The 26,757-nt window shown below is 44.0% G+C and overlaps 1 pseudogene across 1 annotated transcript; it reads right to left on the reverse strand.

The window, feature by feature from the left end:
- On the reverse strand, positions 1–26,757 carry LOC114605703 (uncharacterized; annotated as a pseudogene). Its single transcript, XR_013394493.1, has 3 exons — positions 24,130–26,757; positions 19,840–21,830; positions 1–5,067 (listed from the first exon to the last, which is right to left on the reverse strand). The product of XR_013394493.1 is annotated as an uncharacterized LOC114605703 (transcript).

Consider the following 26,757-nt stretch of genomic DNA (forward strand, 5'->3'; position numbering starts at 1 on the left):
GACGTTACCTTCATTATTTCATTACTATACAGATTTACATATAATCAGCAGAACCTCAAATACATGACATGCTTTTAAGATGGATTTCCTGCTGAGTTCATTGCTGTGAACAAAAGAGTGGACTCTGAAAGGAACATGTCCCACACTCCATACATCTAAATGGGTTCTCCCCTCTGAGTCCTTAGATGTTCCTTAAACACTCCATTATAACTAAAGCACTTTCTGCAACCTTTCCCTTTAAACAGCTTCTCCTCTTTGAGGGTTGATGGGTTTGTAGGGTGTCAACTGTTAAAGTTCTTCCTGTCCATGAGTCTGTTGATGTAGGAGTTCCACTAGGACTGAACCTCTGTCTACTGGACATTTATAGGGTTCCTCTCATGTGGGAGTTTGTTGATGTAAATCAAGGGTTCCACTCCGACTGAAGCTCCTTCCACACTCCATACATTTAAATGGTTTCTCCCCTGTGTGTCCGTTGATGTTTTCTAAGATTTCCCCTTTGACTGAAGCTTTTTCTGCACTTCATGCATTTAAATGGTTTCACCCCTGTGTGAGTCCGCTGGTGTCTTCTAAGGCTTGCATTGAAACTGAAGCTCTTTGTATTGATGGAAGAGATTCATAAAGACCAAGTGGGCTTTCTCCCGGGAAGACACTTGTCTGATAATTTGAGGAACATAATTGATATTTTGGAAAAACTAGAAGTGAATATAAACACTAAAGCAGTTCTGATATTTGTGGATGCGGAGAAAGCTTTTAACAATGTCTCTTGGAGTTTCATGAAGAAGAACCTACAGGGGATGGTGGTATGCCAAGTTTTTGAAAATGGTATAGGTGCAATATACTCTGAACAAAAGGCTAAATTAATTGTAAATAATGTGGTGACGGAAGAATTTAAGATAGAAAAAGGGACACGACAGGGGTGCCCAATCTCCCCACTGCTTTTCATATCGGTCCTGGAGGTTCTGCTGAATATGATTAGAAGGGACCGGTTGGTTAAAGGTATACAGGTCGGAGCCAAACAGTAAAAACTGAGAGCATTTGCAGATGACTTAGTATTGACGTTACAGGAGCCAGAATCTAGTACTAAAAGGGTTTTAGAATTAATTCAAGAATTTGGTCAAGTGGCAGGATTTAAACTGAACAAGCTAAAAACTAAGGTTTTAGAGAAAAATTTAACACCGATTGAAAGAGAGAAGTTTCAGAATGAGACAGGCCTGACTGTGGTTAAGAAAGTGAAATACTTGGGGATTAATATGACAGCCAAAAATGGGAACTTATTTAAAGATAATTATGAAACACGTTGGACAGAAGTGAAAAAAGATTTAGAAATTTGGTCAAATTTGAAGCTTTCACTGTTGGGTCGTATTGCTGTGATAAAAATGAATGTATTGCCTAGAATGTTGTTTTTGTTTCAGACATTGCAAATTGTGGACAAGATGGACTGTTTCAAGAAGTGGCAGAGAGATATCTCTAGATTTGTCTGGCAGGGCAAGAAGCCCAGAATAAAATTTAAGATATTAACGGATACAAAGGAAAGAGGTGGATTTGCCCTGCCAGACTTTAAACTTTACTATGAATCAGCAGCTTTTTGCTGGTTGAAAGAATGGCTACTTCTTGAAAATACAGACATTTTGGATCCAGAAGGCTTTAACAACGTATTTGGATGGCATGCATATTTATGGTATGATAAGGTCAAAGCACATAAAGCATTCAAAAATCATATTGTCAGGAAAGCATTGTTTAATGTTTGGATAAGATACAAGGATTTATTGGAAAATAAAACCCCAAGGTGGTTGTCACCGATGGAAGCGAAAGCTCTGAAAAGGCTCAATATGGAGGCCAAAAGGCCGAAATATTGGGAAATTTTGGAACAAGAAGGAGATAGACTGAAACTGCAGAGTTTTGAGAAATTGAAAAACAAAGTGCGAGACTGGCTTCATTATTATCAGATAATGGAGGCATATAATTTGGATAAGAAAATTGGCTTCCAGGTAGAAAAATCAAAATTAGAAAGAGAACTGTTAGAACCCAAAACTAAGATTTTGTCAAAGATGTATAACTTGCTGTTGAAATGGAATACTCAGGGTGAAATGGTGAAATCTGCTATGATTAAATGGGCACAAGATGTTGGACATAATATTATGTTTGCTGACTGGGAACAGTTATGGAGCACAGGTATGAAGTTTACGGCATGTAATGCCCTAAGAGAGAATCTTATGAAAATGATATACAGGTGGTACATGACCCCAGTCAAGCTTGCAAAAATTTATCATTTGCCCGATAATAAATGCTGGAAATGTAAAGAAACTGAAGGTACATTCTTTCACCTTTGGTGGACGTGCCCAAGGATTAAGGCCTTCTGGGAAATGATATATAATGAACTGAAAAAGTTATTTAAATATACCTTCTTGAAGAAACCAGAGGCCTTTCTTCTGGGCATTGTCGGCCAATTGGTGTCAAAGAAGGAGAAGGACAGAACTTTTTTTATGTACGCTACAACAGCAGCAAGAATACTCATTGCAAAGTATTGGAAGACACAAGAACTACCCACTTTGGAAGAATGGCAGATGAAGGTGATGGACTATATGGAACTGGTAGAAATGACTAGAAGAATCCGAGACCAGGGAGAAGAGTCGGTGGAAGAAGATTGGAAGAAATTTAAAGACTATCTAGAGAAATATTGTAAAATTAATGAATGATAGAATGATGTTGGATAGCAATTAAGGGTTCCCAGCTGTAATGCTTTAAGAGAATATGAAAAAGGGTTATAAATGGGTTAAAATCTAATGGTAAGGATTTGCTGAACCAATGAATTGAAGCGGAATACAAAAAAGGGAGGTATGAGGAGGTCCAGGAAATAAGCTAAAAGAAAATAAGTAATAGAAAATAGGTGTGTTTTTAACTGTTTTTATTTTGTATTTTTCTTTTTCTTTTTTACTGTAATATTTCAAAAATCTAAATAAATATTATATATATAAAAAAGAAAAGAAACTGAAGCTCTTTCCGCATTCCATGCATTCTTATGGTTTCTCCCCTGTGTGTGTGTCCATTGATGTATATTGAGGTGTCCACACTAACTGAAGCTCTTTCCGCATTCCATGCATTCTTATGGTTTCTCCCCTGTGTGTGTCCGTTGATGTATATTGAGGTCTCCACTCTGACTGAAGCTCTTTCCACATTCCATACATTTAAATGTTTTCTCCACTGTGTGAATCCGTTGATGTGTCTTAAGGTTTCCATTTCGACTGAAGCTCTTTCCGCACTCAATGCATTTAAATGGTTTCACCCTTTCTGAGTCCGTTGATGTTTTCTAAGGTTTCCAATGTGAATGAAGCTCTTTCCACAGTCCACACATTTATATGGTTTCTCCCCTGTGTAAATCCGTTGATGTGTTTTAAGGTCTCCATTCTGACTGAAGCTCTTTCCGCACTCAATGCATTTAAATGGTTTCACCCTTTCTGAGTCCGTTGATGTTTTCTAAGGTTTCCAATGTGAATGAAGCTCTTTCCACAGTCCACACATTTATATGGTTTCTCCCCTGTGTAAATCCGTTGATGTGTTTTAAGGTCTCCATTCTGACTGAAGCTCTTTCCGCACTCAATGCATTTAAATGGTTTTCCCCCTGTGTGAGCCAGTTGATGTCTTCTAAGGCTTGCATTGAAACGGAAGCTCTTTCCACATTCCATGCATTAAATGGATTCTCCCCTTTGTGAGTCTGCTGGTGTAATTTAAGGTCTCCTTTTTGACTGAAGCTCTTCCCGCATGCCATACATTCATATGGTTTTCCCCTGCCTGTGTGAGTCCGTTGATGATATCTAAGAACTCCACTATGACTGAAGCTCTTTCCACACTCCATGCATTTATATGGTTTCTCCCCTGTGTGAATCCGTTGATGTTTTCTAAGGTCTCCACTATCACTAAAGCTGTTTCCGCACTCCCTACATTTATATGGTTTCTCCCCTGTATGAGTCCGTTGATGATTTCTAAGGTGCCCACTCTGACTGTAGCTCTTTCCACACTCCATACATTTATATGGTTTTTCACCCGTGAGAGTCCGTTGATGTATTCTAAGTCTATCACTCTGACTGAAGCTCTTTCCACACTCCATACATTGAAATGGTTTCTCCCCTGTGTGAGTCTGGTGATGTTTATTGAGGTGTCCACTCTGACTGAAGCTCTTTCCACACTCCATACATTTAAATGGTTTCTCCCCTGTGTGAGTCTGGTGATGTTTTTTGAGGTGTCCACTCCGACTGAAGCTCTTTCCACACTCCATACATTGAAATGGTTTTTCACCCGTGTGAGTCCGTTGATGTGAACTTAAGTGTCCACTCCGACAGAAGCTTTTTCCACACTCCATACATTGAAATGGTTTCTCCCCTGTGTGAATCCGCTGATGTTTTCTAAGGTCTCCACTCAGCCTGAAGCTCTTTCCGCACTCTATACATTTATATGGTTTCTCCCCTGTGTGAATCCGTTGATGTTTTCTAAGGTCTCCACTATCACTAAAGCTCGTTCCGCACTCTATACATTTAAATGGTTTCTCCCCTGTGTGAGTCCGTTGATGCATATTGCTCTGCCCACTCTGAATGAAGCTCTTTCCACACTCCATACATTTATATGGTTTTTCACCAGTGTGACTTCGCTGGTGTAATTTAACTTCTGCATTCCGCCTGAAGCTCTTCCCACACTCCATGCATTTAAAAGGTTTTTCACCCATGTGAATCCGTAGGTGTGAACTTAACTGTCCACTCTGACAGAAGCTTTTTCCACACTCCATACATTGAAATGGTTTCTCCCCTGTGTGAGTCCGTTGATGATTTCTAAGGTCTCCACTCAGCCTGAAGCTCTTTCCGCACTCTATACATTTATATGGTTTCTCCCCTGTGTGAATCCGTTGATGTTTTCTAAGGTCTCTACTATCACTAAAGCTCTTTCCGCACTCTATACATTTATATGGTTTCTCCCCTGTGTGAGTCCATAGATGTGAAGTTAAGTGTCCACTCTGACGGAAGCTTTTCCCGCACTCCATGCATTTAAATGGTTTTTCCCCTGTGTGAGTCCGCTGATGTATATTGGGGAATCCTCTCTGACTGAAGTTCTTCCACACTCCCTGCATTGTAATCCTTTCTTGTCCATGTAAATCCGCTGATGTGTTCTAAGTTTTCCACTATCAGTGAAACTTTTCCCACACTCCATACCTTTAAATGGTTTCTCCTCTCAGAGTCATTGATGTGAGCTATGTGTCCTCATTCAATGAAGCATTTCCCACATTTCCCACATTTTAATTTCTATTCCTCATGAAACGAAAGGTGCCCCATTCCTTGGAATTCTGAATGTCTTCTCCATCACCTTCTTCAGAGTTGGAGGAAAGGAAATCCTGTTTGGGTTTCAAGGAAGAGAACAAAGGGAAAGAGAACACATCAAGCGCCATTAGCCCCTTCTCTTATTTCAACATCTCCTACATTCTCCCATGTCCTCCCCATGTTCCCAATTTTTTGGAAATGAAAAAGCAATGTCATCAAATGATAGTAATGCATCACCACCTTTCATAATCCTCAATCATCGTTAATTAGAGAGATAATATTTATTACGGCCATAGGCCCATACAGGTAAAAACAACACATAAGTGACAGCTTGTGCCTTGGGGAAAAGAAAAAAAAAAAAAACAGTCGCTAAAATACCACTATAACAATAAATACTATAAGATGGGAAGGCATGCTACGCCTTAATTAGCTTGTAGCGCTCCTTGGCGTCGCTTTTGGGAGAGGACAGCGACCAGGAACCTAGCCACTTTCAGGGTCGTGTGGGAATCCTTATCCTGCAAGATTTGGGCAAGGTGGAATTTTGGTGGGGTACCCTCTAGTTTCTGTATGATTGATCCCAACAAATTTGCCCGTGGCACATTGAACAGGGGGCAAGTGAACATAATGTGCTGGAGCGACTCCGGCGTCACCTTATCACATTCGCACGTGGCGGGGACTTGGCCATTTGAGAATCTATGTCTCAGGACATTGGAGGGGAAAACGTTGAACCTCGCTTTGGTGAAGGCCAGTCTATGGGCAACAGTCGAAAGGGAGGAGAGGTATGATGGAACACAATAAGTTAAAGTGATACCAATGTTCTGGGGCGAACAAACACCTCCCCCCAGCGTATAATTTTGCTGCAAGTCGATGTCATCCAGTCTTTGACGGATCAGTCTTTGAGCAGTGATTTGATCTAGTTTTAGGGAATCTGAGGGAGAGATTCCATAGCTCAGGAGTTTGGCATGAATTTTACTAGTCCAAAGGCTGGAGAATTCATCTCGCCATAAGCATTGGACAAGGTAATGATTTGGTAATCTATGCCACAATGATAACCAGTAATTGAAGACTTGCTTCCACAGGCAAGTTTCTAAGGATGCGATCTTCAATTCTAGTCGCATGGCTGCGTTGCTTACGCACAGGGGGAGCATTAGGAGCCGGCGTAGGAATTGGCTTTGCAGAGTCTCAAGGGGAGCAAGATCTGTCATCACGGCCCAGAGCGGGGCAGCATAAGCAAGCACTGCAACCACTTTTGCCTTGAACACCTTTAGGGCCGAGGGAACATGCAGAGCTCCGTCCGAAAAGAAAAATCGGAGGAGCGCATATGACAGGGTTTTGGCCTTGTTAAGTAGGTGTTGAATTTGAGCTTTCCATCCCAAGTTGTATTGAAAAATAACTCCTAGATATTGAAATTTTAGGACTTGCTCTATTTTTGCTCCACCAAGCTTCCATTTGTATAATCTCCGGCTTCTGGAGAAAATCAGAATCTTGGACTTAGCATGGTTGATGGTTAATTGGTTGAGTTGGCAATACGTGGCAAAGATCTTCAGAGCTCTGGTTAGTCCAACACGTGTATAAGATAGAATTACTGCATCGTCCGCATATAAAAGGAGTGGGCAGCGGTAATCCGCTAGTCTAGGCGCGTGTGTACTTGGAGATGAGTTGACTAGGGGTGCTCGCATGTCGCTGATGAAAAGGTTGAATAGGCAGGGAGCCAATATACATCCTTGGCGCACTCCCTTGTTTATTGGTATTGAATTTGTGAGGTCGCCCGCAGGAGTAAGTCTCACTCTGGCAAGGGTACCTTCGTGGAGCTGACTTATGAGCCATAAGAGTCTTCTATCAATGCCCTGTTTCGCAAGTTTCTCCCAAAGAATATTTCTAGGAACGCTGTCAAAGGCTGCCTTTAGATCTAAGAAGGCAGCACAGAGGTTGCCCCGGGGAGGGGAGGAGTACTTCCGTGCCAGATGATAAAGAATTATTGCATGATCTGTTGTAGAACGTTTAGTTCTGAACCCTGCTTGTTCGTGGCCAATCTGGTTAGTCTCTTCTACCCATCGCAATAATTTAGTCAGCAAAAAGCTGGCATAAATTTTCCCTATGATCGAAAGGAGGCTGATGTTGCGGTAGTTTTCCGGCTCCGTTGGAGAACCTTTTTTATGAATTGGTACTATAATGGCCTCCTTCCATATTTTGGGGATGAGACCGGAAGCGTTGATTGCATCGAAGGTTTTGGCCAAGATGCCGGCCCACCATTTTGGGTGTAGTTTGATGGCTTCAGCAGGGATCAAGTCGGGCCCAGGGGCTTTGCCCGGTTTCAGCTGAGCTATTAGCTTGGCTATTTCATCAGGATCGGTGGGAGGCCAAATAGGTAGGTGGGTAAACAGATGCATCAGATGGTCGGAGGGAGCATCTGCCTGTGAGAAGCATTTCTTCAGGAACACTTCCCATGTCGGTGCAGAGATGACTGCCCTTGGGTATTTCCTCACCCTTCTGTTAATCAAAGACCAGAATTCCCTGGACCTGTGTGGTTTTGAAGCAGTAATCAAAGCCTGCCAACGATTATGTTGCCACTCACGCTTGGCAGTTTTCTGCGTGCGTTTGTAGACTTGCTTGGCTTGGGCATAACTAGCTGGCAGGGTAGATGCATCGGAGGTCTTATATACATTATATATAGCACGGAGGCGCTGTCTTGCTTGTTTGCACTGAGAATTATACCAGGGGGCACCGTGAGTATACTCGATTCGATTTAAATTTTTGGGTGGTAACCTAAAGAAGGACGTAAGATCAGTCGTATGATGGTGGAAGCGCTTCAGCACTATGCTATGCTCGTCTGAGGCAGAGCCTATGTTGGAATGGGGCCCGAGGATTTCTTTTTGAAAGAATTCCTGGTACCTTTGAGCCTGGGTCTCCGACCATTTGATTCCTCTTACTTGGAGAGATTCGTTGGTTACCATCTGGGTCGCATGTCTATGAGCCTCCGGCTGCCAGTTCAGGGAAAGCTTAGCTACAAGGGGAAGATGATCACTAAATTGTACATTCTCGATCTTAAAAGTGGAAATACACTTAAGTAGGTCCCTAGAGACCAACAGGTAATCGAGGACGCTGTTTGATTTAACGCTCAGGTGAGTGAAATCCCCTGGGATATCAGGGAGGCATGTGCCATTTAAGGGCACCAAATTCAAACGGATGGCCATTTGATAGAGGAGTACCCCAGCCTCATTTGCTCTGTGGTCTTTAGAAGTTCTCCTCATGATATGTTCCAGGTCGTAATTATCAAGGTTTGGGGTAACCCACCATTTGGCTTTGGTCAGCGAGTCCCAGTTTGCTGCTGTGCGGGCATTAAAATCGCCACCTATAATGGCCGGGGTGTTAGGGAACTTAACATAGCATGAGAGCAAATGCTCTTCTAGCGAGCCCCATCTAGAGCCCAGTTCGAGGGAAGAACCCCCAGGTGGCAAGTAAACATTTGTAACTAGGAGCGAGATCTTTTCCCCCGTAATCAGCCCGGTAAGGGCATAGGGAGGCAAGGCCTGTACTAGAGTAAATTTAGAATGTAGGTTGAGGGAGATGCCTATTATTAGGCCCCCTTTAGGGCGGCCTCCTTTCAGGGAGGGGCAGGCAGGGAGTTCTAGCAGCTCAAAGCCATTTAGGACAATTTTCTCTACTTCCCACGATTCTTGGAACAAGATGATATGAAACAGGTTAATAAACTCCAAGAATTCTGGCTCATGTTTTTTTCCCCTCCAGCCCGCGATGTTCCAGCTGAGGACTGATAGGGGGGAGTTCTTGTTGTGTTCAATTCGCTGTCAATTCAGGGAGAGAAGTGAGTCCTTTGGAGGCAGGGCAGACCCCACAAAAAAGTCAGTTATTTTACTTTGCATGGCAGGCACCTGCTGGAGGTGCCTAATCTTGAAGTTGGTAGTGAGGTGTTCAGACTGGGGCGACAGAGCGGGTCTCCCGCTGGCTGGCCCAAGGGTGGACACTTCAGTGGGAGGCTCCACAGAATTTGCTGGGACTGCCCCACCACGAGGTCTAAAGGTCGCCGATGAAACCATTTGATTTATATGTCCGGCCGGGTCTTCAGTCCAATCCGGGTCATTTTTTGATGTAGGTGGAACACTCCCCTGACCTGATGCTAGCGAAGGTACTGGGGATGCTTGACGTACAGGTACTGTTTGTATGTCGGGTCTATGCCGCTCAGGGGAATATGAGGACTCCAGTTCCGGCATTGATGGATTGGATGGTAAGGAATTGTTTTGGTGGAAAGGACTCTGAGTTACACTCTTCGGCGGGGGACTCTTGGGGGGCGAGTCAAAATTTATCAAGAGTTGGGATGAGAGGCCGACTTGTGAGGCAGAACCAGGGTCTGCCAAGCGTCGGTGGGATTTGCCCACAAGTGGGGGAGGCATGGGTTTAGGAGCTGGACTGAGGTATGGAAGACTTCCTACTTCCTTAAAGCACGACTCCGAAAAGCTGGCAAGGTTATCCTGAGAAGTGGGCAGGACTTTTCCGTTCTTCTGGACATGTATGAGCTGATGATTAAGTACTTCTAGTCTATCAATTATTTCTTGTTGTTCCCTCGGTGGAAGGTCACCAAAGGTGGCTAAAAGCTCTCTTTCCTCCGGTGGGGTCAGAGAATTACTTGCGCCAGTGGGTTCCTTTGGAGCTCGTGGGGACGTGGGGAAGTCCAGTTTTGGTACGGATGGATATCCTCCGGAGAAGGAGGCTCAATGTCCCGAGGTGCTCCCGACCTCTCCGACAGGATTTATTAATGATTTATTAATCATCGTTAATAAAGCAGCATGATCTTGGAACACAGCCTTTTCAAATCAATTGTTTCCTCACAGGAAAGGCAGCTGCTCTCTGTCCGTGAACAGGCCCTCTCTTTCTCCGGTCCATACCTTCCTTTGGACATTCCCCATCCTCTGCATCATAATCCTGCATCCACCTCTAGATCTTTATGAATCACCTGCACAGTCTCATTGGCCACAAGAGGTCCAAGTGGACCATTTTGGGAGGCCCAGGTCTACATCTTCTCCAGGGACTGTGGTCTGGGTCAGTCAGAGAACTAGTGACAAGGCTTGGTGCTTGGGGTCAGCTGAATGGGTACTCAGGGAAACTCCTGTTCTTGGAGATGGACCTCCATCTACATGCCTCACATTGCATGGCGAGAGCAGGAGAAGCAGAAGAAAAGCAGCTGGCACATCAGAATCCCAGACCCCCACTGTTCCTTATAATAATGATGGGGTGCCTGATCTCGAGCCCATCCTAAAGTGACACTGAAAAAGCTGCATATTAAAGGCAAATGGATAACTGTACTAGTGAAAACTTCAACCTTGAATATGTAGTGTTGAATTATTGATGGCCTGAAGTTGTGTTACTTCTAGAGACATGAATTCATTCCGCTTCTGTCTCAAATATAGCTATTATATGATGTCATGAGGTGTCATGGGAGCGGTAGTACCTTTGGTGGTCCCCACCCTGCACACAGCTCTCACCTGTGCCTTCCAGAAGCTGTCAGGATGAATCAGGGGCCACAATCCCAGGAATGGCTTCAACCGGCTGGCAAAACCAGGTGAGAATAGCTGATGGGTCTCAAATCCTTGGGGGGCTGGGCAATTCTGCTGCACCTGAAGTCAAGCCCTGGTGGATGGAGAGGATGAGAAGAACAGTGAATCCCACAGTCTAGAAGGCAGATTCTGCCCATCCTGCAGAGGAAAGTGAAGGGCAGATGGAATCGTCAACCGGGGAAGGAAGCCCATCGAGAAGGAAAACTCTGGTCCTAAACCTTCACTGCCTCGTGAGTTATGTTCAGGAGAAGAAAAGGCTATGGAGGGAAACCCACACAAATCCAGGGTGGAATCTCTAAGACGGTTGGATGGTGTCCTGCACACCTTCTTCATTCAACTCCTGCAGCCAAGCTGGTGCCAAACATACTGCTCTGCTTTCCTTGGGACCATATCAGCCGGGCTGAGAAGGGGGTCTTCTTGTCTAGGCAGCCCAGGACCCCCAAACACACTGCCCAGGCTGGCAGTGCTACAAACACAGCAGCTTCAAGGGGGGAGATGGGCTCAGAGCTGTGTATCAAAGTCTCTCCGATGTGGAACAAGGGAAACAGAAACAAAATTTACATCATAAAGGTAAAGGTAAAGAGACCCCTGACTATTAGGTCCAGTCGTGGCCGACTCTGGGGTTGCGGCGCTCATCTCGCTTTATTGGCCGAGGGAGCCAGCGGCATACAGCTTCCGGGTCATGTGGCCAGCATGAGTGAGCCGCTTCTGTCGAACCAGAGCAGCGCATGGAAACGCCGTTTACCTTACTGCCGGAGTGGTACCTATTTATCTACCTGCACTTTGACGTGCTTTCGAACTGCTAGGTTGGCAGGAGCAGGGACCGAGCAATGGGAGCTCACCGCATCACGGGGATTCGAACCGCCGACCTTCTGATTGGCAAGTCCTACGCTCTGTGGTTTAAGCCACAGCACCACCCGGATCCCATATTTACATCATACAGCACTGTAAAAGTATTCAAAATATTTGTTTTTCGAAGAAAAGACCACAATGTATCATGTGGCCCCTTCAAAGCTAATGAAAGTCTTGTGGCTGGAGCTTTTGGAGGTGCAGGACCAGGAAAGCTCCTGCCGCCATGATCCTTCCAATGGGGATTCAGGCCTCATCATGGGACTGAAATTGCCCTGGTTGTGCTGGTTGATGATCTCCAACGGGCCAGAGGCTGAGGGGGAAGCTGTTTCCTGGTTCTGCTGGTTCTCTCAGCGGCTTTGAAGACCTTTGGCCATGGTGTCCTTCTGGACCCTCTAGGGGAGCTGGGGGCCCTGTTATGCAGTGGTTCCCCTCCTTCCTCCTGGGCCATGTCCAGAGAGTGGTGTTGGGGGATGAGTGTTCAGACCCCTGGATGCTTACTTGTGGGGTGCCTCAGGACTCCATTCTCTCCCCCATGCTTTTTACTATCTATATGCAGCCACTGGGAGAGATCATCAGGGGGTTTGGGCTGGGTGTTCACCAGTATGTGGATGATGCCCAGCTCTTCCTCTCTTTTAAATTGGAAATAGTGAGGATGGTGAATGCCCTGTGTGTCTGTTTGGAGGTGGTTGGAGGATGGATGGCGGCCAACACATTGAGGTTGACTCCTGACAAGTCAGAAATACTGTCCCTGGGGGAGGGTGGGGGCACTCCTGGTCCTGATGGGGTAACTGTGCCCCTGAAGGACCAGGTGTGCAGCCTGGGGGTCACCGCCTTCTGGGATCCATTTGTGAACAGAATGTGTGAGTAAACTCTTTTTATATTTTTATAGAAGACTGTGTCGTGTCTTATCTTTTTATGAGGGACTAAAGTGGAAATTACCAAGGAAACTTATTTTAGAGGCTTTAGCGAGCCTAAGCAAATGCATCCGCTGTAAGTTTAAAAGGGAGAATGTTACTCTGCTAAATTGTACAGGCATAGAAAAGTACGGATCTAAGTACAGCGATAATTCCTAACCTATCGGTTCAAGGAAGTTCTGGTAGTTTTACTCTGCATGATTCAAAGCTGGTGTTTTCTCTAGATCATGGGGAGGCAAACTAAGGCCTGGGGGTATAAATGTGATGATGATGATGATGATCTTGTGGGGGTTTTTAAAGTTATTTTGGAATTCGTACTGCTATATCAGCTCACAAAATGTTACAGGTGGAGAAAATCACAGGGTTGCTGTAAAATATAATCCCACCCACGACTTTTCATTTATATACAGCCTGTAAATTTGGGGAGGCCACACACCTCACCTGTGCTAATACTGGCAGTCTTTGGCCTCCACAGGCACACCCGGTGTGTAGAGCCTCCAGCCACAGGCACTGTCTATCCTGAAAAGGGGTCCTTTGACTGGGAAGATGACACGCAGCGTAAATTAATAATGCAGAGTTTTAAAGAATAAAAGCTTTACTGAATTAAAAGAAGCTTCTTCATAAACCACATGGTTCCAAACAGTTTGACTGAGATTGCATACAGACTCTGCTCACGGCTGAGACAGACAGACTCTTGCTGAAATCTTACAGAGAGCACAATGTGCAACTGGCTACTACGTCACATGTCAGAATGACTCCACAGTTAGCAGTTAAGCCTGAATAAATTGAGGAGGCCCAAATGACTGTGCAGTCCCTGCACTTCCCAGCCTGCTTGGCTGCTTCTGCTCTCATGTGTCTTTGTCACGTGACAAAAGATTCATGCAGTCGCTGTCATCGGATGGTGATGGGTTGTATCTCAGCTTGTCAGTCACTCTGACATTGGCTACAAAGAATAAGAGGAACAGAAATGCTTTTGAGGTGCAGCTTCCGTATCAATCCTGAGAGCCATTCCATGGACTCTGCACCTGTTTCTGGTGACCAAGAAAGGACAATTAAAGATGGAAGCCTGAGAGAGAGGAAAAGGTTTCTGGCTGCTTCCTGGGTGGGATTGCGGAAACCAAGAGCCGCTTCTGAGAAGGCCTCTCCCCTCCCCTCTTGTCACGGCTAAAAATTGGCCGCTGTTTCTTTAATGCTTAAAAAGCTGCAGGTTGTATATATAGAGTGAGAAATGTTAGTTTGGTGTTGGGTTGGTTGGTTGGTGAAAGCTGGCAGTGTTGATGTGTGTACAGTTGGTCAGTCGCTTTTGCAGAAAGACTTTTGAGAAGACAGTGGTACCTCGGGTTAAGTACTTCATTCGTTCCGGAATTCCATTCGTAACCTGAAACTGTTCTTAACCTGAAGCACCACTTTAGCTAATGGGGCCTCCTGCTGCCGCTGTGCCGCCAGAGCACGATTTCTGTTTTCATCCTGAAGCAAAGTTCTTAACCTGAGGTATTATTTCTCAGTTATCAGAGTCTGTAACCTGAAGCGTCTGTAACCCGAGGTACCACTGTAAAAGCAGAAAGTACTCTGCCAGGATGCTCTTCTCGTGGACTCTTTTATGCTGACAAGGGTCCAAGGACCAGGCTGAGGCGACCAAGGGAGGCCAGAACCTTCTCTTTTCTTTTCACAAATACTGACATCTCTTCCTCTGGACTTCCTCTCCTCTCCAGGGGACCAAGGAATGGACTGGGCAGAATCGCTGTGTCTGGACAGGGCAGGGGCTTATGGGGCAGGAAGAGGATGGAGATTGCGGGAAGGAAGGGTGGGGGGACAGGACCCCCCACTTTCCAGGGATCCCTCTCTGGTCGCCTTGAAGGGGGGGGTCGATTACTGGGCGGGAGAGAGAGGCCAAGGCTGTTCCACCAGAGATCCCCCGCAGCTGCCACAATGGAGACGCGATATCTCCCCCCCCCCTCGCCAATGCTGCCCTTCCCTGCCCCATGGATGCTCCTCTCCCTCCCCCCTTGACCCCCTTCCTCTCTCCAGAGTCTCCCCTGCATCCAGAGGCTCCCTTGGCTCTGCTCACCCCACACCCTGAGCCCCATCTCTCCAGCCGGAGGCGGCCCCCCCAAGAGAAGCAGGGGAGGGACAGGGGGTCTCTATCCAGGCGTCTCTCGCGCCGCTTAACCCTTTCATGGGCCGCTTTTCTCCGCGCAGAGCCAGGGGAGACGGGTGAGGGGTCCGCCCTGCGAGGAAAGCCCCCTGGGGGCGCTTGGGGGAGCTGGCGGGGGTCTCTGGGTCCTTTCCCCCCTCTCCGCCCCCCCCCCGTGACCCCTTTACCTCTTTCTCCTCGCTCCCGATTCTCCTTTCCTGCAACATCCAGGGGGGGGGGGTCCCCTGCCTCCTCCCTCCCCTTTCCGAAAGCGCCCCCCCAGCTACGGGGCAGAGCAGCAATCCGGAGTGGAAGCTCCACTTCCGGGAGAAGCAGAAAGGTTGGGAGGGGGGCTCCCCGCCCCACATTTCTGGAGCAGAAACCGGATTGGAGGAGGAGGAGGAGGAGCAATGTATTGGGGGTGTGATTTGGGATTGTGTGGGCGGGATGAGAGAAGGATGTGCCGGGAGGGGAGGAAAAGTATTGAGCGGGTGCGGGGGGGGAGAAGGAGGAGTAGAAACCCCCCCCCGGTCTTCCTTCTGGGGATCAGGAGAGGGGGGAGGGGCTGATCCCGACAATCCAACAGCGAAGTCACAAAATGAGTTCTGCATGGAAATCAGATCAGACTCCGAGTTCGTGTTTTGGCAACATGACAAGTCTGTCCGTCGGGATGCCTGAGGATTCCTGCTCCCTGCCTTTTCCCGGCCAGCCTGAGAGATCACTGGAAAGGGAGGATTTCTTGACTCCAGAATCCATCACCGCAGACCCGTTTCATTCAGACCCAGAGATCTGCTCTTTGGACAAGCCTGCTTGGATCATGTGGATCACCAATGGATCATATGAATCATCACTGGATCATCCATGATGTCATACCCGTCTCCTGCCACGTGACTGGGGGAGTCTGGTGGCTGACGGGGGTCAGACAGGGCTGCTGTTTTGTTCTCCTTACTATTTCAGCTCAGGTTTTACTGAAATGGGTGGATTCATTGAGGAAACGGGGCTACGTTGCAAAGAGGCAAATGTGTATACTTTGTTACCACCCAGTGAGTTGTGTTGCAAAGGCCATTTGCAGAAAGGCTCCTATTTTATCACCTGCGGCTACATGCCGGAGTCTGGGTGTTTTGTGAAAATGTGTCTCTATAAATGCACTTATCCCCGTGCATTTATAATGGCAAGACATTAAATCCTATGAGATGTGCAAACTGGCTGCTTTTGGAAGCACCACTCTGCAGCCCTGCCTGATGCACGCTTACTCAGAAGTAAGTCCCCATAGTCGCCTTTGGCTGGACTTGACCATCCAGGGGTCCTTTACCTTGGGTAACAGGGGCCAGGAGGGGCCAGCCCCAGCCCCTGCTGGCTGGTCACATCTTCCACGCCAAGAAACTGGGCAGAGCCTTTAGGAGCCTCTGGCTGAACCTGCTGCTCTTCTCCCTGGCACCGCCATCTCCACGCAGGTGCCCCCTAGGCAGGTTGGCCTGCAGTTCCCCTCAGTGCCAGCCAGCACGATGCCTGCACTCAGAAAACCTGGAGGGCACTGGCTGAAGTCTGGGAGCCCTCGGTGCCAATGCGCAGCTGCTTTGCTTTTCCTCCGCCTGGTGGACATCAACACAGCACCCTACAGGGGGGTGGTCTCTTGTTCAGATGCCCTCCCTGGGGAAGAGTCGTTGGCCACAGGAAAGTGTGGCAGGAGGGGCCATTGAGAGGGCAGTCTGGCACAGCCAGTGGGGAGAGTGCCTTCCTTGGGTGGGGTGGGGGGAGCTTGGATGGCCCCCTGCCTGTGATGCTTAGCTGAGATTCCTGCTATGCTGGGGGTTCAACTAGATGACTCAGGAGGGCCCTCCCTACTTTACAGTTAGAAGCCCCCGCACTGCCCCCTCCACACCACCCAGATGGGACTCTCTTGTCCAACCCCACAAGGCCATTCCTCTGTCTGGACGGGGAGGGGGAGATAAGGTTCGCCAGCACTGCAGCCCCTAACTTTCAAGCTGGGGCAGAGATGCAGATGCTCCAGGGTCTGGGCTGGCCACAGGCACCCATGGGCGTGGATGTTGAGCCTTTCTTTGGGAGGGGGGGGGGAGTTACAGAAAAATCTAGGTGCGAGGCTGCTCAGTCCCCCAGCTCGTCGGGCTGAGCCCTGTGGGTCCCTGCGGAATAAAGGAAGGAGTCCAGCCAACCGGAGCAAAGAAAGAGAGATTGCAAGGAGAGAGATTGCAAGGAGCTCCAAAGGGTCTTCTCCAAACGGGCTGAATGGGCCGAAAATACAGTTCATTGTCAATGAGATTAAAGTGATGCATGTTGGGACAAAAAAAACCCTACGCCCATTAATACCATTAATATAATGTACAGGCTCATGGGTCTGAATTGGATTTCTCTGTGTGCTCTGGGCCACCTCATGAGAAGAGAAGACTCCCTGGAAAAGACCCTGATGTTGGGAAAGATGGAGGGCGCAAGGAGAAGGGGACGACGGAGGACGAGATGGTGGGACAGTGTTCTTGAGGCTAGCGGCATGTCCATGGGGTCACGAAGAGTCGGATACAACTAAACGACTAAACAACAACAAGTGTGCTCTGGGAGACCAGGGGAGATGGGAGCTGGTCACAGCAGGAGGGGGAGTCTCCCTGGATGCTTCAGCAGCCGGCCTCCTCTGGGTCTCCTGGCCCCCTCCTCTGAGTCTGAACTGCTCTCTGCCCCAGCCTCTTCCTGCTCACCAAACCCTGTTTCCTCCTCAGCTTGCAACACCTCCCCTCTCGTTCTGCTCCCTTTCCTCCCTCTTTCTGCTCACTGCCATCCCACAACAAGTCCCCAGGATCTAAGCCTTCTTCCCTTGTAGGTCCCCCAACTGGTGCCTCCCCCCCCCCCCCGCACCCAGCTGTTCCATGACAGCAAAAGCAGAAACAACAGTAAAATCAGTATGATAGCAATATGATCTGTGGCCCTCTGGTAGGAAAACTCTCTTGCAGCATGTCTGAATAAAAACTTCTGGGACTATGGAAAAATACTACCTTCCCCAAACCCCAGAATAAGGAGGAGCTCTGGGGTTGCCCCATGGGGTTCAAGAGTGAAGATGGGCCCATCAGGAGACTTCCCGGGTCCCTGCAGCCCCTCCGTTCCCCTCTTGCAATTAGGCTTGGGGGGAAATCACCCATTAACTTACAGTATTATCAGTTTTCTTCAGAATGCTTAGGAGACAGGGATGAAGTTTGGGTGAAGAAGCAGTGCTTGGAGATCATGCGGTGGGGGGGGATGACAGAGTTTGGTGAAAAAAACCGTCTTGCATGCTTGAGTAGAGCAACTCCAGGGCATGAGCAGAGTAGCAGCATGGTAGGGGCCACGTGCAGAGCAAGTCCCACACTGAGGTCAAAAACACACACAGAGGCAGCAGGACTTCTTCAGTAATAGTTTACTGAGCTTTCAAAGCTTACAGTTCTCACTGGGTCCCCAGTGAGGCACAAAACGTAGCTCCTGAGAGCAAATCCAGTTTCAGCAATAGAAAAATACAGCACACAGGATATCCAAGTCAGGCACACAAACCGGCAGAAGGGAGCAAGGGAGGAAAGAGGCTTGGAAGGACACAGGGCAATGGATGTGCGACTTTCGCTTCCTGTCGTCTGGGAGGGAAGTCAGCAACTCGGCATCTGCAGGGGCTTCACGAAGAAAAGCTTTCTGCCAGCTGCTTCCAGGCAAATGAGCATCCCAGAAATCCAGATTCATCAACTCCCCCTCACTATCAAAAGGTACCTTACATCTAAAATTATACTCACTAGAGTGAGACGTTACCTTCATTATTTCATTACTATACAGTTTTACATATAAACAGCAGAACCTCAAATACATGACATGCTTTTAAGATGGATTTCCTGCTGAGTTCATTGCTGTGAAGAAAAGAGTGGACTCTGAAAGGAACATGTCCCACACTCCATACATCTAAATGGGTTCTCCCCTCTGAGTCCTTAGATGTTCCTCAAACACTCCATTATACCTAAAGCACTTTCTGCAATCTTTCCCTTTAAACAGCTTCTCCTCTTTGAGGGTTGATGGGTTTGTAGGGTGTCAACTGTTAAAGTTCTTCCTGTCCATGAGTCTGTTGATGTAGGACTTACACGACATTTATATGGTTTCTCTCATGTGGGAGTTTGTTGATGTAAATGAAGGGTTCCACTCAGACTGAAGCTCCTTCCAAACTCCATACATTTAAATGGTTTCTCCCCTGTGTGAGTCAGATAATGTCTTCTAAGGCTTGCATTGAAACTGAAGCTCTTTGTATTGATGGAAGAGATGCATAAAGACCAAGCGGGCTTTCTCCCGGGAAGACACTTGTCTGATAATTTGAGGAACATAATTGATATTTTGGAAAAACCTTTGGAAGGCCTTCTGGGAAATGATATATAATGAACTGAAAAAGGTATTTAAATATACCTTCTTGAAGAAACCAGAGGCCTTTCTTCTGGGCATTGTCGGCCAATTGGTGTCAAAGAAGGACAGAACTTTTTTTATGTACGCTACAACAGCAGCAAGAATACTCATTGCAAAGTATTGGAAGACACAAGAACTACCCACTTTGGAAGAATGGCAGATGAGGGTGATGGATTACATGGAACTGGTAGAAATGACTAGCAGAATCCGAGACCAGGGAGAAGAGTCGGTGGAAGAAGATTGGAAGAAATTTAAAGACTATCTACAGAAATATTGTAAAATTAATGAATGATAGAATGATGTTGGATAGCAATTAAGGGTTCCCAGCTGTAATGCTTTAAGAGAATATGAAAAAAGGGTTATAATTGGGTTAAAATCTAATGGTAAGGATTTACTGAACCAATGAATTGAAGCGGAATACAAAAAAGGGAGGTATGAGGAGGTCCGGGAAATAAGCTAAAGGAAAATAAGTAATAGAAAATAGGTGTGTTTTTAACTGTTTTTATTTTGTATTTTTCTTTTTCTTTTTCATTTTTACTGTAATATTTCAAAAAATCTTAATAAATATTATATATATAAGAAAAGAAAAGAAACTGAAGCGCTTTCGCATTCCATGCATTCTTATGGTTTCTCCCCTGTGTGTGTCCGTTGATGCCTATTGCGGTGCCCACTCTGACTGAAGCTCATTCCACATTCCATACATTTAAATGTTTTCTCCCCTGTGTGAATCCGTTGATGTGTTTTAAGGTTTCCATTTTGACTGAAGCTCTTTCCGCACTCAATGCATTTAAATGGTTTCTCCCCTGTGTGAGTCTGGTGATGTTTATTGAGGTGTCCACTCAGACTGAAGCTCTTTCCACACTCCATACATTTATATGGTTTCTCCCCTGTGTGAGTCCGTTGATGTATTCTAAGGTTTCCAATCTGAATGAAGCTCTTTCCACACTCCATACATTGAAATGGTTTTTCGCCCGTGTGAGTCCGTTGATGTGAACTTAATTGTCCACTCCGACAGAAGCTTTTTCCACACTCCATACATTGAAATGGTTTCTCCCCTGTGTGAGTCCGTTGATGCATATTGCACTGCCCACTGTGAATGAAGCTCTTTCCACACTCCATACATTTATATGGTTTTTCACCAGTGTGACTTCGCTGGTGCAATTTAAGTTCTGCATTCTGCCTGAAGCTCTTCCCACACTCCATGCATTTAAAAGGTTTTTCACCCGTGTGAATCCGTAGGTGTGAACTTAACTGTCCACTCCGACGGAAGCTTTTTCCACACTCCATACATTGAAATGGTTTCTCCCCTGTGTGAGTCCGTTGATGTATTCTAAGGTCTCCACTCTGACTGAAGCTCTTTCCGCACTCTATACATTTATATGGTTTCTCACCTGTGTGTATCCGTTGGTGTTTTCTAAGGGCTCCACTATCACTGAAGCTCTTTCCGCACTCTATACATTTATATGGTTTCTCCCCTGTGTGAATCCGTTGATGTTTTCTAAGTTCTCCACTATCACTAAAGCTCTTTCCGCACTCTATACATTTATATGGTTTCTCTCCTGTGTGAGTCCATTGATGTTTTCTAAGTTTTCCATTATTAATACAGCTCTTTCCACACGCCAAACATTTATATGGTTTCTCCCCTGTGTGAGTCTGTTGATGTCTTCTAAGGTGTCCACTATCACTAAAGCTCTTTCCGCACTCCAGGCATTTAAATGGTTTCTCCCCTGTGTGAGTCTGTTGATGTCTTCTCAGGTTTCCATTGAAACTGAAGCTCTTTCCACACTCCAAACATTTATATGGTTTCTCCCCTGTGTGAATCCTCTGGTGCAATTTAAGATTACTATTCTGACTGAAGCTCTTTCCGCACTCCATACATTTAAATGGTTTCTCCCCTGTGTGAGTTTGTTGATGTCTTCTAAGGGTTGCATTGAAACTGAAGCTTTTTCCACGCTCCTTACATTTAAATGGTTTCTCCCCTGTGTGAGTCCGTTGATGTCTTCTAAGGCTTCCACTATCACTAAAGCTCTTTCCACATTCCATGCATTGAAATGGTTTCTCCCCTGTGTGAGTCCGTTGATGTCTTCTAAGGCTTCCACTATCACTAAAGCTCTTTCCACACTCCGTACATTTATATGGTTTCTCCCCTGTGTGAATCCTCTGGTGCAATTTAAGATTACTATTCCGACTGAAGCTCTTTCCGCACTCCATACATTTAAATGGTTTCTCCCCAGTGTGAGTTTGTTCATGTTTTCTACGGTTTCCATTCCGACTGAAGCTCTTTCCACACTCCATACATTTAAAAGGTTTCTCACCTGTATGTGTCCGTTGATGTAAAGTTAAGTGTCCCCTCTGACTGAAGTTCTTTCCACACTCTGTGCATTGAAATCGTTTCTTGCCCATGTGAGTCCGCTGATGTCTTCTAAGTTTTCCACTATCAGTGAAACTTTTTCCACTCTCCATACCTTTAAATGGTTTCTCCTCTCGGAGTCATTGATGTGAGCTATGTGTCCTCATTCAATGAAGCATATCCCACATTTCACACTTTTTAATGGCTATTCCTAATGAAACGAAAGGTTCCCCATCTCCCGGAATTCTGACTGTCTTCTGTATCACCTTCTTCAGAATGGGCAGAAAGGCAATCCTATTTTGGTTTCAAGGAAGAGAACAAAGGGAAAGAGAACACATCAAATGCCATTAGCAGCTTTTCTTATTTCAACATTTCCTATATTCCCCCGTCTCCTACCCATGTTCCCAGTTTTTAGGAAATGAAGATGCAATGATGTCAAATGATAGTAATGCATCACCACCTTTCATAATCCTCAATCATTGTTAATAGCGCAGCATGATTTTGGAATACAGCCTTTTCAAATCAATTGTTTTCTCACAAGGAAAGGCAGCTGCTCTCTGTCCATGAAGAGGCCCCCCTTTTCTCTGGTTCATCGTTCCTTTGGACATTTCCCATCCTCGGCATCATAATCCTCCATCACCTCTCTCTCTCTCTCTCTCTCTCTCTCTCTCTCTCTCTCTTTTTAATCACTTTTTACTGATTTTCATTATTACACATACACATAGAATACATACACTCATTATACATTTATCCATCCACCTAAGCCTTAAGCTCTGCCGAGCTTCGGATTTCCCTCCATCTCTTCAGTAAGTATCATATAGTTATAACATCACGTATTCTATTTAATACTATTTTGTCTTATGCCATTAGAGTTACTCCAACCCTGCCAGTGTCTTTAAAGTTTTACCATTTTCTCTTACATATACCAAATATTTACTCCAATTTTCAACAAACTTCTTTTCATCTTGGTCCCGTATTTTTCCTGACAATCTAGCCAATTCTGCGTAATTCTTCATTTTGGTCTGCCATTCCATGATTGTAGGTAGAGTATCAGTTTTCCAGTTCTGGGCCAACATAGTTCTAGCTGCTGTCGTGGCGTACAAGAAAAGATTTTTATCCTTCTTTTTAATTTCCTTCCCTTTCAATACCAATAAAAAGGCTTCAGGTTTTTTTAGAAAAGATTTTTTTGTACTTATATATATATTTATTTATTATAAATATTTTTTATTAATTTTCCAACATACATTTATACTATCCAATCTAAATTTATCACATATTTTCTCTTTTGGACTTCCTTCAGCCTCTCTAACAATCATCCATTATTCAATTTTCACCCTCTTATTTTTCTTCTACACAATATTCCTCAAACATTCACAGAGCTTTTTGAAATCCCACTAGCGTTGTTTGCTCATCACATATACATTTCAAATAATCTGAAAATTTCCCCCAATCTTCGATGAACTTTTGGTCTCGTAGATATCTGATCTTCCCCGTTAGTTTATCTAGTTCTGCATAGTCCATCAGTTTCATTCTCCATTCTTCTAACGTCGGTAGTTGTTCCTGTTTCCATTTTTGGGCCAGTAGTATTCTCGCTGCAGTTACTGCGTATTGGAAAAGTTTACAGTCCTTTCTATTTATCTCATTTCCTACTATTCCTAAAAGAAAAGCCTCTGGTTTCTTAACAAATGTATATTTCAACATCTTTTTCAACTCATTATATATCAGTTCCCAGAAACCCTTCACCTTCTTGCAATCCCACCACATATGGTAAAATGTTCCCTCTTTTTCTTTACATTTCCAACACTTATTACATGTTTTATACATTTTTGCCAATTTTACGAGTATAATATACCATCTATAAACCATTTTCATAACATTTTCCTTTAACGCAGTGCATGCCATAAATTTTATATTTTCATTCCATAATTTTATCCAGTCATTGAACTGTATATTACAACCCAAATCTCTGGCCCAGTGTATCATAACCGATTTAACTTCCTCGTCTTTTGTATACCATTCCAGCAACATTTTATACATTTTAAATAAAATTTTGTACTCATTATTTATTATTTCCATTTGAAATTTTGATTCTTTTTCATCAAAACCTCTTTCTTTAAAATCCTTTTAAAACATTTCATTAACCTGATAATAATACAGCCAATCATATACATGCTCCTTCACATCTTCATAAGGTTTCATTTTCCATTTTCCTGCTTCTTTTACTATCAATTCTTTATATGTAATCCAGTTCCCCATTAAATTGACTTTCTTGAGACTCAACTTCTAACGGAGATAGCCAGTGGGGAATTCTTGGTTCTAATAAACCTTTATACCTCTCCCATATTTCTATGAGAGATCTTCTAAAGATGTGGTTTTCGAAACCTTTATGGATTTTTTTCTTCTCACACCATAAATATGGGTGCCAGCCAAATCTGTTATCTAAACCTTCTAAATCTAACAAATCAGTCTTTTTTAACTTTATCCATTCCTTCAATCAACAGAGACATGAAGCTTCATAATATAATTTCAAGTCTGGCAGGGCGAAGCCTCCTCTTTCTTTCACATCCGTTAATAACTTAAACTGAATTCTTACCCTGCCAGATATATCTTGAAATTGCTCTTTTCCATTCTTTAAAGATCACTGTCCCCTTGATTATTGGAATTGTCTGAAACAAAAACAACATCTTTGGCAGCACGCTCATCTTAATCATTGAAATTCTCCCCCAAAAAGATAACTTCATTCGACCCCACACCTCTAGATCTTTCTTTATTCCCTTCCACACTGGCTCATAGTTATTCTGAAACAAATCAAGATTCTTAAGGGTTAACCAGATTTCCAAATGTTTAACTTTTTTCACCACTTCTATCCCTATTTGTTGTTGCATTTGTTTCTATCATACCTTGTTCCATATTTTTTGTAAGTATTTTGGGTTTTTTCTTATTTAATATAAACCCTGCCACTTGACCAAATTGTTCAACTTCTTCTAAATCTACTTTTGCACTTTCCAGCGGTTCTTCCACTATTATTACCAGATCATCAGCAAAGGCATTTACTTTATACTGATTCTGGCCTACTGACACACCTTTTATTGCTTCATTTCTCCTTATTGAATTTAAGGAAATTTCCAGAACCATTATGAATAACATTGGTGAGAGAGGGCATCCTTGTCTCGTACCTTTTGATATTTTTAATTCTTCTGTAGTCCTGTTGTTTACAATAAGCTTTGCTCTTTGTTCAGTATATATCACTTTTATTCCATTAAAGAATTCTTTCCCCACTTCCATATATTCTAATTTTTTTAACATAAAGTCCCAAGAAATGTTACCAAAGGCCTTTTCTGCATCCACAAATATTAACGCAGCTTGTTTCTCATTCCTGGCTGTCAGATATTCTAACAAATTAATTATATTCCTTATATTATCTTTCATCTGTCTGCCAGGAAGGAAACCCGCCTGGTCTTTATGAATAATTTCTTGTAATATCTTTTTCAACCTCTTCGCTAAGATACTTGCAAAAATTTTGTAGTCCGTACTTAGCAATGAGATAGGCCTGTAATTTTTAACTTGAGTCAAGTCAGAGTCTTGTTTTGGAATTAGTGTAATAAAAGCTTCTTTCCACGTCTCTAGCATTTCTCTATCCTGAATAATATTGTTCATGACTTCTCTCAGTGGTGTAGACAGGATGTGCCTCATTTCTTTATAATAACTTGCTGTAAATCCATCTGGTCCTGGAGCTTTCCCCTTTTTCAACTCTTTTATGGCTTCTTTAATCTCTTCCATTTCTATAGGGGCGTTCAGCCTTTCTATCTTTTCTGTCGGGATCTTCTGCACCTTTTTTTCTTTTAAAAATCTTTCTGTTTTTCTCATGTTATTTTTCTCTTTACTATTATATAAATGTCTGTAAAAGTCCAAGAATCCTTTTCTGATACCTTTTGGATTAACTATCTCTTCTCCTTCTATGATGATTTTATTTATTGTATTCTGTTCCTTTCTTTTCTTAATTTGCTATGCCAGCCATTTGCCTGATTTATTTGCAAATTCAAAGTTCCTTTGTCGCAATTTTTTTTATATTCTACTCCACTTCTTTATTTATTATCATAGCAAATTGTGTTTGCAGAGCTTTTATATTCTGTTTTATTTTCAAATTGTCTGGTTTCTCAATTAATTTTTGTTCATTGTGCATTATTTGTCTTAAAATTTCCTTCTTGCCTTTCGCTCTGCTTTTATTTTTTATTGAATTCTGTTGGATAAAAAATCCTCTCATCACCGCCTTGCTGGCATCCCACACTACATTCATTTTTGTACCCTTACTACAATTGTTCATTAAAAACTCCACCAGCTTCTTTTGTGCCCTCTCTAAAAAAAATTGATCATCTAGAAGGTAGTCATTAATTCTCCATCTGAATGATCTTTCTCCGTAACCTCTTATTTCACATTTGATTGGATTATGATCTGAGATCACTCTTGGTTGAATTTCAACTTGCATGATTCTTGGAGTTAATTCATTAGATACCCATATTTGATAGATTCACGACATTGACTGATTCGATTCTGAATAAAACATAAACTGTTTGTCAGGTGGATGTCTCAGTCTCCAAATGTCTATTAAGTTACAATTCTTAATCATTGAGAAAAAAAACTTTGGTACTTTTCCCTCTTTGCTCATTCCTGATGCTCTCAGTCTATCCATTTCCATTGACACTACTCCATTCATATCTCCCATTATTATAATCTCTTGGTCCATATAATCAAACAGTTTTTCTTCCAAATCTTTATAAAAATCAGTCTTGTTTCCATTTGGTGCATAGATCCCGACTGTTATTATTTTTTCACCTTGCCACTTGATCTGGAATGCAATTATTCTTCCTTCTTCATCTTTGAAAATTTGCTGAGCTTCAATTTTATTTCTTATATAAAATATTCCCCTCTCTTTTTGTTTTTGTCTGACGATATAAATTCATTTCCTAGTCTTTTGTTGATCAAAACTCTTCTATGTCTTCTCGCCACATGTGTCTCTTGTAAACATATTATATCCAAATTTTCCTTTTTTAGATATTGTTCAATTTTATGCCGTTATTTCCTATCGTTCATCCCATTAATATTCCAATTCCATAATTTTAACACCATCTTGGTATCCTAATTAATTAAATTTTATTTAAAATTTTATAATCTTTCTTCTTGTTCTTGTTCTTCTTCTTCTTCTTCTTCTTCTTCTTCTTCT

This window comes from Podarcis muralis, chromosome 10 (genome assembly GCF_964188315.1).
Source record: "Podarcis muralis chromosome 10, rPodMur119.hap1.1, whole genome shotgun sequence".
Taxonomy (NCBI): Eukaryota; Metazoa; Chordata; class Lepidosauria; order Squamata; family Lacertidae; genus Podarcis; species Podarcis muralis.